Source organism: Chiloscyllium plagiosum, chromosome 1, assembly GCF_004010195.1.
Source record: "Chiloscyllium plagiosum isolate BGI_BamShark_2017 chromosome 1, ASM401019v2, whole genome shotgun sequence".
NCBI classification, from domain to species: domain Eukaryota; kingdom Metazoa; phylum Chordata; class Chondrichthyes; order Orectolobiformes; family Hemiscylliidae; genus Chiloscyllium; species Chiloscyllium plagiosum.
In genome coordinates, this window is record NC_057710.1 from 17,939,356 (window position 1) to 17,955,915 (window position 16,560).

Below are 16,560 nucleotides of genomic sequence, written 5' to 3' on the forward strand. Positions count from 1 at the left end.
TGTTGTTCTTGGGATCAGTAACGCTAATGGGATTATTTTTGAAATTAGATTTTAATGGTTTCCATAGTGATGTCAAAAATTATTGAGCATTCTCACAACTCTTACAGCATAGGTTTGCTGCTTCGTGCCAAAACCACAAGCCTGTGCAGAATGAGCATGAGGAAAATGCTTCTTCATGGCAAAGGCCCAATGTGTGCAGAGTCAATCATACCCAGCATTGGGCCTTGCCTCCTGAGGATGGGAAGGGGGGTGCTGATGTGGCAGTAGTCCTGGACTTTGAGATCTGCTGGCCATTTGGAGGATCCCAGATTTTCATTGCAGAAGACTCAAAGAACCATGTCCAGGTGAGCTCTCTCTCTCTGACTTCTCTCCCTCTGACTTCTCTCCTATAAGATACTGCGTTTCATGGGTGCGTTTCATGACTTCTCTCCTATAAGATACTGCTAAGGGGTGTTTATGCAGATAGCATTGGGAGCAGCATCATTAAGGTGGGATAATCTGTTAGGTTTTCATATAGGTTAAGTCATTCTGCATTCTGTTCTCTACTGTTGTGCTTCATTCAGTAATCTTGTAAACAAATTCTGTGTTGTTTAAAACTGCGTGATTTGACCAGCTGCATCCCTCCTGGAATATCCACGTTATACCTGTTTAAAACAACTAGCAAAGTTAGGTTCGAGGCTACTTCCCTGAAATGATTTGTGGGGGTCTAGCCTAGTCTATAACACAGGTAAGACCAGCATTTTCGGCCCTTAAACTGAATGGCTTGAAAAGCCAATCCGGGGGGGGGAGTTAAGAGTCAACCTCGTTGCTGCAACTCTGGAGTCACACATTGACTAGATTAGCAAACTTTCATTCCTTAATGGCATTAGTGAACCAGGTGGGTATTTGTGATAATTATCAACGGTTACCTCAGATTCAGCTTCCAGGAGTAAAACTGTTTTGAGCAAGATGGATGTTCGCCTCATTTCTACCAGATCAGAGAAGAACAAAGGCCAATTACATCTTAAATATAATATGTCCGTCAAGGTGAAGCATCTGCATTGATCACACCAAGAACCTTTCACTTATTGAAACAGTCAGTGTTGATTCCATCCCAATACGTCTGATTAAATGAAGGAAGCAGAGTGCCTCAGCCAATGGAAATGAGTTACTAAGGCATGCAACTCCCGTTCCAAGATGTGACCATCAATCATGGCCTGAGAGGAGTCAGTGTTTCGGTCAATCCACTGAGTCAGAGTCAGTTGACGGACAATTTATTCAGGAAGACAGAGTCAGCATCAATCAAAGTATGGATCCCCTGTCAGGGAAAGCGATCAATATAAGCCAAAAGAGTCAGATAGGCTTTCAGAATTAATTGGATCTGACGGAAAGCATAAGTGATGATTGGCTCAAGAAATTTCCTTGGTCCATGACTATCCATGAAGTAAAGGAGCTGAAGGTAAGTAGCTGACTCACGTTGAGAGTGAGAGAGAAAGAGAGAGAGAGAGAGAGAGAAATGAGGTACAGCATTAGCAAGCTCTTCATTTCCCAGTAGGAGTGAAACTCAGCATAAACTGGGGCTGGACAAGTCCATCATGGAAATAAGCCATTTTCAACTCAGGACTAAATTGTGTGTTGTGATTGTTGTGTCCTACTTTTCACTCATGAACAGCAGAAGTAGACCTTCCAGCCCTTAAGCCTGCTTTGCCATTCTTTAGGAGCATGACTAATTTGTTTGTATTTAAAATTCTATATTCCCATTTACTTCTGATAACCTTTCATTTTAATGTCGAACAAAGATCTATCTAACCCCCCCCCTTTAAAATATTCAATGATGCCCTCCTCCACTGCCTTCTGAGGCAGCAAGTTCCAAAGTTACACAACCTTCGAAGAGACTAGAAAAATCCTCATCTCTGTTTGAAAACAGCAACCTCTAATATTAAAACTGCCTCTAAACCTGGACAGGAAGGTAATGGCCTTGTTGTATTATCGCTAGTCTCCTCATCCAGAAACTCAGCTAATATCCCAGGGACCCAGGTTTGAATCCTGCCATGGCTCCAGACCCCAGCAATGTGGCTGCCCTCTGGGCAATAATTGCTGGCTTAGCCAGTGATGCGCTTGGGTGAATGGTAATTTTTTAAAAAAGTGACATCCTTATCAAGACCATTTATGATTTTATGCGCTTTGATCCTTCGAAACCTCAAGAGACCAAGTTCGGTCTGTGCAAAGTTTGGCTTATTCAATCCAGCTGACCAAATCTGAATCGCACTCAATGCATTTACATCATTCCTTAAATAGGAACAAACCAGTGTACATTATTTGAGATGCAGTTTTACCAAAGTATCATTAAAGCACAGCATGCTTGAATTTGTACTCAATTTTTTTCATAGTAAATGATAGCATTCTAATCACCACCTTGATTATTTACTTTATGTGCATGCTAATGTCTAGGTCCAATTCTCTAGGACACCCGGATCCATCTGCAGTTCTGCAGTTGTTCAACATTTAGGTAATATCCTGCTCTTTATTGTTCTTGCCAAAGTGTATAATTCCTCATTTTCACATCTGCTAGACTTTTCCCTACACATTCAAACTATCTATGTTGGTCAGCAACTTCCTTATGTCCTCTTCACTTTTTTCCTTGACCTTGTGTTGTCTGTGCATTTGGCTATCACACCTTTGCTCCTGTCTGCTAAGCCGTTAATATAAACTGTTAAACATTGAGGGCTCAGCATAGATCCCTGCAGTACTCACGCCTTGCCAATCGGACAAAGAGCCATTTATCCATACTCTCTGTTTTTGCCAGCCATGCCAATCCTCTATCCATGCTAATATTTTATTCTCTACACCATGTGTTTCTAATCTGTGCAATGACCTTTTGTATGACTTATTAGCTGCTTTGGGGGAAGGTATGTACAGTGTGTCAATGCCACCACCCACCTCTACCCTAGCTTACACACAGGACCTGTTAGTTTCTCTTCATCTTCCTCCCGTTTCTCTTGCTGATAATTTTGAAATTGTTTTTATCTTTAAAAGCCTTTTCAGTGTATTCAGCAGGATAACTGTGAGCCCAGTCTCCCTAGCATGTGCAACAGTGATGGCAAGAGTTGGCTCCACAGGGAGGGTGAGCCCAACATGAGGGAGAGCAAGCTCAGTGTGAGGGAGAGTGAGCCCAGCATGGGGGAGAGCAAGCTCAGTGTGAGGGAGAGTGAGCCCAGTGCGGGGGAGAGTGAGCTCAGTGTGAGGGAGAGTGAGCCCAGCATGGGGGAGAGCAAGCTCAGCATGAGGGAGAGTGAGCCCAGTGCGGGGGAGAGTGAACTCAGTGTGGGGGAGAGTGAGCCCAACATGGGGGAGAGTGAGCTCATTGTGAGGGAAAGTGAGCCCAGTGCGGGGAAGAGTGAGCTCAGTGTGGGGGAGAGTGAGCTCAGTGTGGGGGAGATTGAGCTCAGTGTAGGGAAGGGCAAGCCAGGTGTGGGGGAGAGTGAGCCCAGCATTGGGGACAGTAAGCCCAAAGCGGGGAAGAGTGAACCCAGTGAACCAACTCAACACTGATATCTTCTCCAAACCCACCAACTCCCATAGCTACTTGGACTACATCTCCTCCCACCCTGCCTATCCCTTATTCCCAATTCCTCTGTCTCTGCCGCATTTGCTCCCAGGAGGACCAATTCCACCATAGAACATGCCAGATGGCCTCCTTCTTCAAAGACAGCAATTTCCCTTCCCACATGGTTGATAATGCTCTCCACTGTATCTCCTCCACTTCCTGCACCTCTGTCCCCTACAACATTGCAACAAGGGCAGAACCCACCTGGTCTTCACCTTCCACCCCACCTGATACATCGCATTATCCTCCACCATTTCTGCCACATACAAACAGACCCCACCACCAGTGACATATTTCCCTCCACACCTCTATCTGTGTTCTGTAAAGACCATTCCCTCTGTGACACTCTTGTCAGGTTCATGCTTCCCACCAACCCACCCTCCCCTCCCGGCCCATTCCCCTGTCACCGTAAGAATTGCAAAACCTGCGCCCACACCTCCCGCCTTACCTCCATCCCAGGCTCCAAAGGAGCCTTCCACGTCCATCAGAGTTTCACCTGCACTTCCACACATGTCATTTACTGTATCCATTGCTCCCAATGCAGTGTCCTCCACATTGGGGCGACAGGACGCCTACTTGCAGAAAGCTTCAGAGAACATCTCCGGGACACACACATGAAGCAACCCCACAGCCCCATGGCCGAACACTTTAACTCCCCCTCCCACTCTACCAAGGACATGCAGGTTCTGGGCCTCCTCCATTGTCAAACCTTAACCACCTGATGCCTGGTGGAAGAACACCACATCTTCCACCTTTGGACCCTCCAACCACACAGGGTTAATGTGGATTACATCAGTTTCCTCATTTCCACTCTCCTCAACTTATCCCAGATCCAACCTTCCAACTTGGCAACGCCTTCTTGACCTTGTCCTACCTGTCCATCTTCCTTCCCACCTATCCGCTCCATCCTCCTCTTCATCTACCAATCCCACTCTCAGGTACTTTCCCACCCCCAGCCCCATGGCCCTCCCATTTATCTCTCTACCCCTCAGCTCACAATCCTCATTCAAAATGCTTATGCCCAAAATACTGATTCTCCTACTCCTCGGATTATGCCTGACCTGCTATGCTTTTCCAGCACCACACTCTCAACTCTGATCTGCAGAATCTGCAGTCCCCACTTTCCTCATGGGGAAGAGTGAGCCCAGTGTGGGGGAGAGTGAGCCCATTGTGAGGGAGAGTGAGCCCAGTGTGGGGGAGAGTGAGCCCATTGTGAGGGAGAGTGAGCCCAGTGTGGGGAAGAGTGAGCCCAGTGTGAGGGAGAGTGCACCCTTCGAGAGCTCGCGACAGCTGTGAGAGTGGGCCCAGCAGCTGGTGCATGGTGACCTCAACACTGGTGGTGGCACCAGTGCAGGACGCGAGGCAGTGGCGATGGCACCAGCTTTCAAGATGGTGGCGACAACAGGGTGGCACCTTTGGTTGGTGGAGAAAGCAAATGGCGATGGAATCAAGAGGTTGAGCTTCAGCTGTGGCGATGCAGTAAGCCCAATTGAGTCCTCCTTGGAGGATGGACCAGAGCAGCAGGTGCATGGTAGGCCCAGTGTGCTACCCATGGTGGCAGAGCTGTGGCTGCGATAGTGGGCCCAGAGCAGGACCCCTGGAATGGATTGTGAAGCAGGAACATTGGTGAGCATGGAGCCCATTGTGCAGACCACATTGCACGTAACAATCTTGAGCAGAACACAAGAAAGAAGGAAGAACTCTGTTTTTAGTTATGTCTTAGTTATATCTTAATATCTTCTGTAATTCAAAATGGCACTAGACCTTCATGATGTATTACACTTTTCACGGTATTTATTTCTTTAACACAAGTGACGTTAAACCATTTGGTTCAAATTCAATTCAATACCAACTGATGAAAACAGAATATCGTCCTTCACCTTGTCAAAACTGTTCATAATGTTGAGCACCTGAATAAGGTCAACTCTTAATCTAATCTGCACCAAGGAGAATAAACCCAATTGCTCTGATATTTCCTTGTGTCTAAAACCACTCATTCCTGGGATCATTCTCTATAGAATTCTCTCTAGGGATTTAACATCCTTTCTAAGTACTCCAGATGTAGTCTAACCAATGTTGTATACAGGTGTAGTATCACTTCCTTGCTTTTATTTTCAATGCCCTGATTTATGAACCCAAGGATCCTATAAACATTCTTAACAACTGTTTTAATTTGCCTGGCCACTTTCAGGGAGTTGTGCAGTTGATTCCCAAGTTATTGTATTTCAAGCATTCATCTAAATACTTCTTAAATGTTGTAATGGTTCCCATTTCTATCAACTTTCAGGCAGTGAGTTTGAGGTACACGCCACCCTCTGGGTACAAAACATTATCCTCAAAAATCCTCTAAACCTTCTGAATGTACATTCCCCCTGACTCCCCCATCCCCCCCTCCACCTGTGATTAATTTGTCTATAGGGAAAAGCTTTTTTCCTTCTTATCCTGACTATGCCGCTCATTTGTACCCATCATTAGATTAGATTACTTACAGTGTGGAAACAGGCCCTTCGGCCCAACAAGTCCACACCGACTCACCACCCACCCATTCCCCTACATTACCCCCCTACCTAACACTACGGGCAATTTAGCATGGCCAATTCACTGACCTGCACATCTTTGGACTGTGGGAGGAAACCGGAGCACCCGGAGGAAACCCACACAGACACGGGGAGAATGTGCAAACTCCACACAGTCAGTCGCCTGAGTCGGGGATTGAACCCGGGTCTCTGGCGCTGTGAGGCAGCAGTGCTAACCACCGTGCCACCCACAAATCAGGTCTCCATCAGATGCCTCTGCTTAACTGGAGTTCAGAGCACAGGAACCATCCTGCTGAATCTCCTTGAAACTCTCTCTGAAGCATCACATCCTCGCTATACTGTGGTGGTCAAAACTGCGCACTGTACTGCAGCTGTGGTCTAGCTATCACCTTGTAAGCTCTGGCATAACTTCCCTGCCTTTGGATTCAACGATTCAACATGTTTGGATATTTTTTATATTCTCTACAGAGAAGATAGAACAAAGTATTCATTCATTTCTCCTGCCATTTCTTTATTATTTACCATTAACTCCACATTCTCACTCGCTAAAGCACCAATAATAACTTTACTTACTCTTTTCGTTTTTAACATCTTCACTTATTTACATTTTTAATCAGCTTCCTCCCATATTCCAATAGCTTTCTCCCAATGAGCCTTTTAGTCATTCTCTGTTCTTTGTATTCTGACCAATCATCTGAATTGTCATTCATCTCTGCACCATTATAAGTTTTGTCTTTAAGACTGACATAGTCATTAGACATGGTTGCTGGATCCTGCCCTTGGAATTTTCCCTACAGATCATCATTACTAATTCTGTGTGTTATAGTCAGTTAAAGTTTTCTATCTTCATGATTTGAGAGATTCATGATTTCAGTCGAAAGATGTGCAGGTTAGGTAATTGACCATAGTGTCTATGGATGTGCAACTAGATGAAGTGGCCATGGGAAATGCAGAGTTATAGGGATGAGGTGGGTCTGGGTGGGATGCTCTTCAGAGGAGCAACGTAGGCTTGATGGGCCAGATGGCCTGCTTCCACACTGTAGAGATTCTATGATACTTAGCCTTGGCTTTAAACTGCCAGAAGTTTCAATTTTTTTCAGCTTACTCTTTTGAAAGGCTGAAAGGCTGAGGCACTTGGGGTTGTTTTCATTGGAGAAAAGAAGGTTTAGGGATGACTTGATAGAGGTGTATAAGATGATGAGGGGTTTAGATAGGGTCGACCGTGAGAACCTTTTTCCACGTATGGAGTCAGTTATTACAAGGGGGCATAGCTTTAAATTAAGGGTGGTAGGTATAGGACAGATGTTAGGGGTAGGTTCTTTACTCAGCGAGTCGTGAGTTCATGGAATGCCCTGCCAGTAGCAGTGGTGGACTCTCCCTCTTTATGGGCATTTAAGCGGGCATTGGATAGGCATATGGAGGATAGTGGGCTAGTGTAGGTTAGGTGGGCTTGGATCGGCGCAACATCGAGGGCCAAAGGGCCTGTACTGTGCTGTATTCTTCTATGTTCTATCTATGTTCTATGAAACAATAAAATGACTTGTAATTCTGTTTCTCATGGCTCACTCCATATTCTTCCATCTAGAATATAATTGAATCCCTAGAGTGTGGAAAAAGACTATTGAGCCCCACACCAATTCTCTGAAGAGTATCTTACCCAGGCTCACCCCCCGCCACCCTATAACCCTGCATTTCCCATGGATAATCCACCTAACTGACACATCACTGGACTATGGGCAATTTGGCACAGCCAATCCATCTAACCTACAATGAATAGATCATTAGAATTTTATTAAGGAGCATTTGATAACATAAGCGAGCGGACAAAATTGTGGCAGTTTGACGTGGGGATGTTTGAGACTATCCACTTTGGATCTAAGGCAGACAAATTTTTATTGACCAGAATAGAGAATCATTTTTATTGCGGCTTTTAACCCTAAATTAATGTAATGCTCAGTTGCCCACAGTTTGCGTATTGCCTCCCACCAAGGACTGTTCAGGGGTTGTCAGATGTGAGAAACTCAATAGTCGGGTTCCAAGTAGAAAAATCACAACATCTGTAATGAATAACTTAAAAGGCTACCTCCAATCATGTAAAATATGAACAGATGTAGACTATATGTCACCTCATTCCTGCTCTGCTATTCAATAAGATCATGGATGATCTGTTTGTGTTTCAAATTTCACATTCTTTAACATTAACTAGGACTTTCCAAGCATTTAGAATACAAATGGGCTATAAAAATTGTTATGCTTGCCTCCAGTTATATAGAGTATCAGCAAGACTATATCTGGAGTACTGTATTGGGTTTTGGCAGCCTTATTTGAGAACTGACATAACTGCATTAGAAACAGTCCAGAGAAGGCTCACTTGATTGATTCCTAGGTTATCCAACAAGAAAGGTTGGAGAGGGTGGAACTATACCTATTGATATAGAGAAGAATGAGAGGCAATCTCAGTGGAACGTATAGGTTTCTAAGGGGACCTGACAAGGTAAATGCTGAAAGTATGATTCCCTTCATGGTAGAGACTAGAATTAAGGGAGACTGTTTATAAATGCAGCATTTCCTATTTAAGACTACATTAAGAATTGTTTTCTGTCTGATTTTTAAAAAAAAAATCATTCATGGGATGTGGATATCACGAACTAGGCCAATATTTATTGCCCATCCTTAATTGCTCAGAGGGCAGTTAAGAGTCAACCATATTTCTGCAGGTCTGGAGTCACATGTAGACCAGGCCAGGTAAGGACAGCAGTGTCCTTCCCTGAGTGAGCTGGATGGATTTTATTACGCTACCCCTCGACTCTTTCCTGATTTTTATTGAATTCAATTTCTACCCTCTGCAGGTTTCACACAGCCAGATCCCCTGGACATTAGCTGGGTCTCTAGATTAACAGTCTAATGATAATACCAATAGACCATTGCTTCCCCCAAATGATACTGTGGAACTCTCTTCCTCAGAGAGCAGTGGAAATAGAGTCCTTGAATTTTTGTTATGGTAGAGATAGTTAAAATCTTCAGTGACAAGAGAGTCAAAGAATATCTGGGATAAACAGGAAAATAAAATTGGAGAAAGTGAGCAGATGCTGGAGAGTCAGAGTTGGAAAGTGTGGAGCTGGAAAAGCACAGCAGGTCAGGCAACATCTGAGGAGCAGGAGAATTGACGTTTCGAGCATCAGTAAAGTTGAAGCGATAATCTAATCTGGAATCATACGTGTACACGTAAAGGGATAAAAGCTGTATTACAGCTGGACACACATCTGGTTAGCCGCTATCTGGAATTCTGTTTCTCTTTTGAACACTAGATATCAGAAAGGATATACTGGCCTTGGAATGAATACAGCAGTTTAACCAGAACAATGCCATAGCCAGGAGGATTCAGCAATTAGGATAGATTACCTACTCCCTGAGTACGGAGATTAAGTGATATGTAAGAGTTATTTAAGATGAGTATAGGATTTGATAAGGTAAACTGTTCATACATATTGATGCTGTTGGACAAACTTTGATATTGATAAATTGCAATCAAATGTCAAAGCAATCAATAGGCTGTTAAATATTTTGTGACATCCGAAGGATATAAAAGATGAAATCTGTTTTTTTTCTCCTTTCAACCCATCAACCATTCAACCCATCAAGCCTGCTCAGCCAATCCTTCATCAATGTCATTACTTCCTATTCCATGTGTTTTAATTTTGCTAAAAGGCCTCCTGCCAGAGATTTGAACAAATTTTTTTTAATCCAAATATTCTATTTTACCAATTTGATTGGTAGTATTTTCAAAAATCTCCAACACATTCATCAAACATGATTTCCCATTCCCTAATATGCATTGGCCAAACCCAATCATCCATGTGTCCATTTATCAGACCCTTTATAATAGACTGCAGCATTAAGGGTTCTGGTGATACAGTGACAGTATCCCTATTGTCCCCGTCAGAAGGCTTGGACTTAAGACCCTCCTAATCCAACAATGCGTAGGGTGATTAGAAAATATTTAGGCTCAAGCATTTTCTACTCATATAATGCTAAGTTAAAAATCACACAACACCAGGTTATGGTCCAACAGGTTTATTTGGAAGTGCAAGCTTTCAGAGCGCTGCTCCTTCATCAGGTAGCAAGCCTGCTCCACCATTCAATAAGATCATGTCTGATCCTACATTCCTCATATCCACTTTCCTGCATTTTCCCCTGCTGATCAAAAATCTGTCTATCCCAGCCTTAAATGTACAAAAGAACTCGGCCCTCATGACTCTCTGTGGCAAGGAATTCCAAAGATTAACAACACTCTCAGAGAAGAAATCCCACTTCATCTCAGGCTTAAATTGATGCCTCGTTATTCTGAGACTATGCCCTCTGGTCCTCGACTCTCCCATAAGGGTACCAAGACAGCTCACAGTACTCCAAATGTGATCTCACCCGCACTTTGTACATTTGCAATTAAGCTTCCCTACTCTTATACTCCAACTCCCTTGAAATAAGCACCAACATTCCATTGGCCTTCCTGATTACCTGCTGCTCCTGTGTACTAGCTTTCTGTGTTTCATGCACAAATCCCCCCAAGTCTGTTTGTGTTGGAGCTTTCTATACTTTTCACCATTTAAATAATATTCTGTTCTTTTGTTCTCCCTTCCAAAATGAACAACTTCACATTTTCCCACATTATTTTCCCTTTGGCAATTTTTTTGCCGACTTAATTAATCTATCAATGTCTCCCAGTAAATTGTTTGTATCCCTCTTGAAACTTGCCTATCCACCTATTTTTGTGCCATAAGCAAAGTTGGTTCCAGTACATTCACTTCCTTCCTATAAATTATTAATATACACCATAAAGAATGTGCAGTCCCAGCAATGATCCCTGCAGAACCCCACTGGTTACAGGGTCACCAACCTGAAAAGGAACCTCTTATCCAAGCGAAGCAGTTGTGCCAGAGCAAGGACAGAAAAGGTTGCAATGAGCTATTTTGATAAAATAACAGGTTATCTAAAGGAGAGAAGGGTTGAGGATATGTGTGCCTTTAACCTTTTGTTGCCTGTGTGACAAAGCTAATCATTTAATAAGGTTATGTTGTCCTTGGTTTTTCTTTCAGAGAGGTCGTAAAACACACAGACTCCAAAAAGTGTGGGGATGAAGGATTTCAACGCCAATTTGATTATAGCTAACAGATACTGCCTCAGGCAACAGGCTTTCAAGTTTTTGAAAAACAAACTTCTTGTACAATGAAAGGGGAGTGGCAGTTCTCCCAGCTCAGCTTTCTCTGTTTTGATTTGTTTTTTAGGAGTTGTGTGAAGAAAGCTGCTGGACCCAAAGAAGCAAGCTGATTCTCCTCTCTCCCTGGCTTCACTCCTGTAATAATCTATGTTTGATTTTACCTTTTGTGCTGAGGGATGTTTATGGAAATAGATGAAAGTATTGGGAACAGCATCATTAAATTGGGATAATCTGTTGGAGTTTTGGATAGATTAAGTTATTCTGTATTCTGTTCACTTTTGTTTGTGTTTCATTCGGTAATCTTGTAAATAAATTCTATTGTGTTTAAAACTACGTGGTTTGACCTGTTGCATCCCTCCTGGAATATCCACATCACACTTGCTTAAAGCAATTAGCAAAGTTAAGGTTGGGCTACCTTCTTGAAATGTTTTAAGGGGTTCTGGTCTGGTCCATACCACTTAAAAAAAATGAGTATCCCTCCTTTTCCAATAAGCATTTCCTTGTACTTCTTAGCAACTCATTAGCAGAGGTGTGTGATTGATGCCTATTTGTGTCCTTAGAGGATTGCGCTTCATGTTTCTCAATAGCATTTGCAGCCTCAAATACCTATTCTTCTCATCAGAAATGGTCTTTGCCTTCAATCGCATGAATACCCAAATTGTGGTCTTCAAAGCTCTGAATGATCGTCTCTTGTGGTGGGAAACCTGCTGAAATCCTTTTATTTCTGGCTACCTTTCATGTGTTTGACATTCATTAAAATAGCTTCAAAAATGCTCCGTTATGAGAGGATACTGTATCATTTAAAACTATCTCTTTGAAAATTAAATGCAAAGATGTTTTCCGTGAGGCTATCTTGATTTTAAAATATTATTTGCAATTGTTAGAATGCATTCATGAGTCACGGCACCTGATAGCAAAACTGGGAAGAAGATCAATTATTTTTAAGCAGGGTCAGATTTGATTAACAAAATTTTGTGTCACTAGCTAAACAATTTTCAGTTCGTTCAAAAGGATTATGAGACTATTTTATCCAAAATCATCAATCTCCAATTCCTCTGCTCCAGTAAAGGGCATGAAATGTAAGTGAGGGAATTGGATTTTAGTTAGAAAGCTTTCATGTGGAACCATGCAAAAGCTTTTAGATATAAGTATCAAAAATTAACAAAATAAAAATTCATTAGATTATGATTCTGGAAAATTAAACTTGTTAAGTGCTACATAATTCATAACCTCACCCATATGTTTCCTTTTACTTATCTCTTCCTTACAGAGCACCCCAAGGGGATTGCCTTAAAATATTCGATGAAAGTCCAGCCTGTTCTCAACGCATGATGCTTTTAAAATGTCTCTTGTCTCTTGGGAAGAATCAGCAGGAAGATTTCAATGTGATGCTGTTTTATTGGTCTCCTATAATCAAAAGCTCCTTTAATGTGGCATTTATGAGAGAAGTACTGAGTGCTGGCTTTCTATGTGATTAAAACTCATAGTTATATTACACTTAAAAACACACACTCTCTATTGTCTTCACTGATGCTGGCTAATTGGATACTAGCTACTATGTCTTTGGCCTTGAGGTGATCTTTTTCCTTCAGGGATGCTCTCATCAGTCTGCCTTTGGAACTACAGAAGGTATCAGAATGTACTTTTCATGTTAGGTTCAAACCTCTTTTGCAAAGGTATAGGTCAGTTAGCCCTACGGATCTATCTCACAATGAAATGGGCTCATGGCAGCAGTAGGAAGGAGCCTTTGAGTGGCTTTTAACTGGCCACTTTTAGCGCCTCAATTGGCTTTGGTGCAAGAAGGCTGTCCCAGGTGTAAGACCTAGCACAGGCATTGAACCCTGCCTTCTTTCCTGACGTTCTGTCTCCACATTCTCTATTCAAGTTAATGAGAATGAATGTCAGTTTGGCAATAAAATCAAGAATCATCCACGAACTCACTCAAAAAGGTTGACAGATCGTTGCATTTGGAAAGGCTAGTGATAAAAGTGTTTGAAAAAGTGTATGTTTGCCTTTATTAGTCAGTGCATTAAGTATAGGAATTGGGAGGTCATGTTGCATCTGTACAGAACATTGGTGAGGAATTCCCTTTTGGAATACTGTGTTCATTTCTGGTGTCCAATGGTATAGGAACGATGTTGTTAGACTTGAAAGGGTTCAGAAAAGATTTAGAAGGGTGTTGCCAGGGTTAGAAGATTTGAGCTATAGGGAGAGGCTGAATAGGCTGAGGCTGTTTTCACTGGAGTGTCAGAGGCTGAGGTGTGACCTTATAAAGGTTTATAAAATCACGAGGGGCATGGACAGGGTAAAAGTAGACAAGATCTTTTACCCGGGGTAGGGGTGTCCAAAACTCAAGGACATACTTTTAAGGTGAGTGTGGAAAGATTTAAAAGGGAACTAAGGGACAACTTTTTTCAGGCAGAAGGTGGTGCAGTATTGATTGAGCTGCCAGAGAAAGTGATGGAGGCTGGTACAATTTCAACATTTAAAAGGCATCTGGACGGGTTTATTAATAGAAAGGGTTTAGAGGGATATGGACCAAATATTAGTAAATGGACTAAATTAATGGGCAGCACAGTGGTTAGCACAGCTGTCTCACAGTGCCAGAGACCCGGGTTCAATTCCCGCCTCAGGTGACTCTCCGTGTGGAGTTTGCACATTCTCCCCGTGTCTGTGTGGGTTTGCTCCGGTTTCCTCCCACAGTCCAAAAATGTGCAGGTTAGGTGAATTGGCCATGCTAAATTGCCTGCAGTGTTAGGTAAGGGGTAAATGTAGGGGAATGGGTCTGGGTGGGTTGTGCTTCAGCGGGTCGGTGTGGACTTGTTGGGCCGAAGGGTCTGTTTCCATACTGTAAGTAATCTAATCTAAAAATTAATTTAGGATTTCTGGTCAGCATGGACAAGTTGGGCCGAAGGGTCTGTTTCCATACTGTAAGTAATCTAATCTAAAAATTAATTTAGGATTTCTGGTCAGCATGGACAAGTTGGACCGAAGGGGTCTGTTTCCATGCTGTACAACTAGATATAATTTTAATAGTGAGAATTAACAGAAATTTAACAGGAATGATGAGCAGTAATTATTGCAAAATGACATCACCTTGCTCTGAATCTTTAACTTTATAAATGTGGAGTCTCATTCCTTCAGGGCTTAATTATTGCCAGTATTTTCAAAATAAACTATCACCTAATTCTATATCCCACCTGTATTTTTCAATCTTTATTTCACGTTCTGCACATCCATTCAATCCAGCACACCATCTTATTCTTCTTCATTCTTACTCTGACTTTCTCAGTAAAGATATTTCAATGTGATTCACTGAAGAGCTTCTATCTTTACTACACTGCGCACAAACACACACACCCTAAGGTCCTTACAGAGAGCTCCACAGTGAATCAGACCACACAAGTTGGATTTTTCTAATCTGTGAGAGTGAGTTCAGGATTGGGGCTACTTTGAAAATAGGGCCTGCATAATAATCTGAGATTTTGAAAGAGACTGCCATTGGGAGACTTGGAAACTAGCTTTTCCTCCAATTGACTTGCTCAAGGTCATTGAAGAGATTGTTAATGGGCTGCAAATGACTCATTTTCAAAGGTAAGGATAGGAAGAGTGAATGGTCTGATGTAAATCAGTGCGTAGCTATCTGGAACCATTATTTGTTGATGCTGCTGATTCCAAGTCTTGTTAACAAAGGAAGAATATTCAAAATAAATTTTTAGGGGAGATGGTGGAGAAGTGGTAGTGTCACTGGCCTTGCATTATGGAGTCCCATGCCAACATTCTGGGTCATGGGTTCAAATCTCACCATGGCAGATGGCAATATTTGAATGCAATAAAAAGAAACAGTTGGGTCCATACATGTTCTTCATGGAAGGAAATGGGCCATTCTTCCCTTGTCCAGCCTACATGTGACTTCACACCATATCAGCTAGGTAAAAACAAGGACTGTTTATCTCTCCACTCTGCAGGCACCCTGCCTCTATTCCTGATGAACGGCTTTTGCCTGAAACGTCGATTTTCCTGCTCCTCGGATGCTGCCTGACCTGCTGTGCTTTTCCAGCACCACTCTAATCTTCACACCATGTCAGTTGACCCTTGCCCGTAAGTTGTCAGAATGTTTCACATTGCTGAACATGCTCACCAAATCTGTCGGAGACAAAGGCTTAATCCAAGGAGTGGGAGAATTGATGTTTTGGGCATAGGTCCTTCATGATGAAGGGCTTGTGCCCGAAATGTTGACTCTCCTGCTCCTTGGATGCTGCCTAACCTGCTGTGATAATTGCTGGACTTGGCAGTGATACCCCCATCGTCTAAATGACAAAAAAAAACATTAAGACACTGCTCCTGGAGCAGGGCAGATTAAATACTTGACAAGTGAGCATTGTCACTGATTTGGACTGCGTGGCTGCAGTGTCTCAGCTTTCATTCCTGCTCCATCCCTCCAGCCAATGGCAAGTTCAGTCACAGCAGCCACCTGCCTTTCAAAACCACCCTCCACAACTAGCTCCTGACTCCAGGCACTGTTGGAGCATCAAACGCCTTCCAGGCCAAATTAGAGCCTTTGCATTTACAGACTGCCTCTGATGCTGCACGTGGTCAAAACTAGAAGCCCAGCCCCAGATTTGAGTAAACCTCTGCTCAAAAACCCATGAAAATATTGTGGGCAGCCACTACTGAACAGTAAACACTATTCTGTTGTCACTGACTGGAATATCTTAGCTGATTGCGCCTGCTTTAATAACCCTCAGGTATTTAATAACCCACCTGAAGAAGGGTTACACCTGAAACATTGCCTTCTCCACCTCCTGAGGCTGCCTGGTTTGCCGTGTTCTCCCAGCCTCCTGATTATTTGTTTTAATAAAAGGCAAAAAGAGGTCACGGGAACCCATTTAATTATTTGTTCACTAATAGCTTAACAGCTTATTTTAGTGAGAAATCTTCACAGGATTTGATGATTGCAACAAATTATTAGGTTCAGCAATGAAAGTTAATACAATATTGGATGCTCCTCAGCCAATCCACTATCCTAGTTCAGTCTTCTATAAAGTTAATCAGACAAATTTTATCATTTTCATCAAATTAGGAACATAGGAGTGGAAGAAGGCTATTCAGCCTCTCAGACCTGCAATGATATCTTTCACAGTTGATTCCTACATCAGTACTGTTTGTGTCAATTTATGAATGAGGACTGAGATGTGAAAATTCTGACTGAAGAAAGAGCA

At 42.7% G+C, this 16,560-nt stretch overlaps 1 long non-coding RNA gene across 1 annotated transcript; it reads left to right on the top strand.

Annotated features, from left to right (window-relative positions):
• Positions 1-132: 132 nt before the first annotated feature.
• LOC122555259 lies at positions 133-11,307 on the top strand. Its single transcript, XR_006313219.1, has 3 exons — positions 133-344; positions 2,431-2,488; positions 11,217-11,307. It is a non-coding gene; the product is annotated as an uncharacterized LOC122555259 (long non-coding RNA).
• The last annotated feature ends 5,253 nt before the right edge of the window (positions 11,308-16,560 follow it).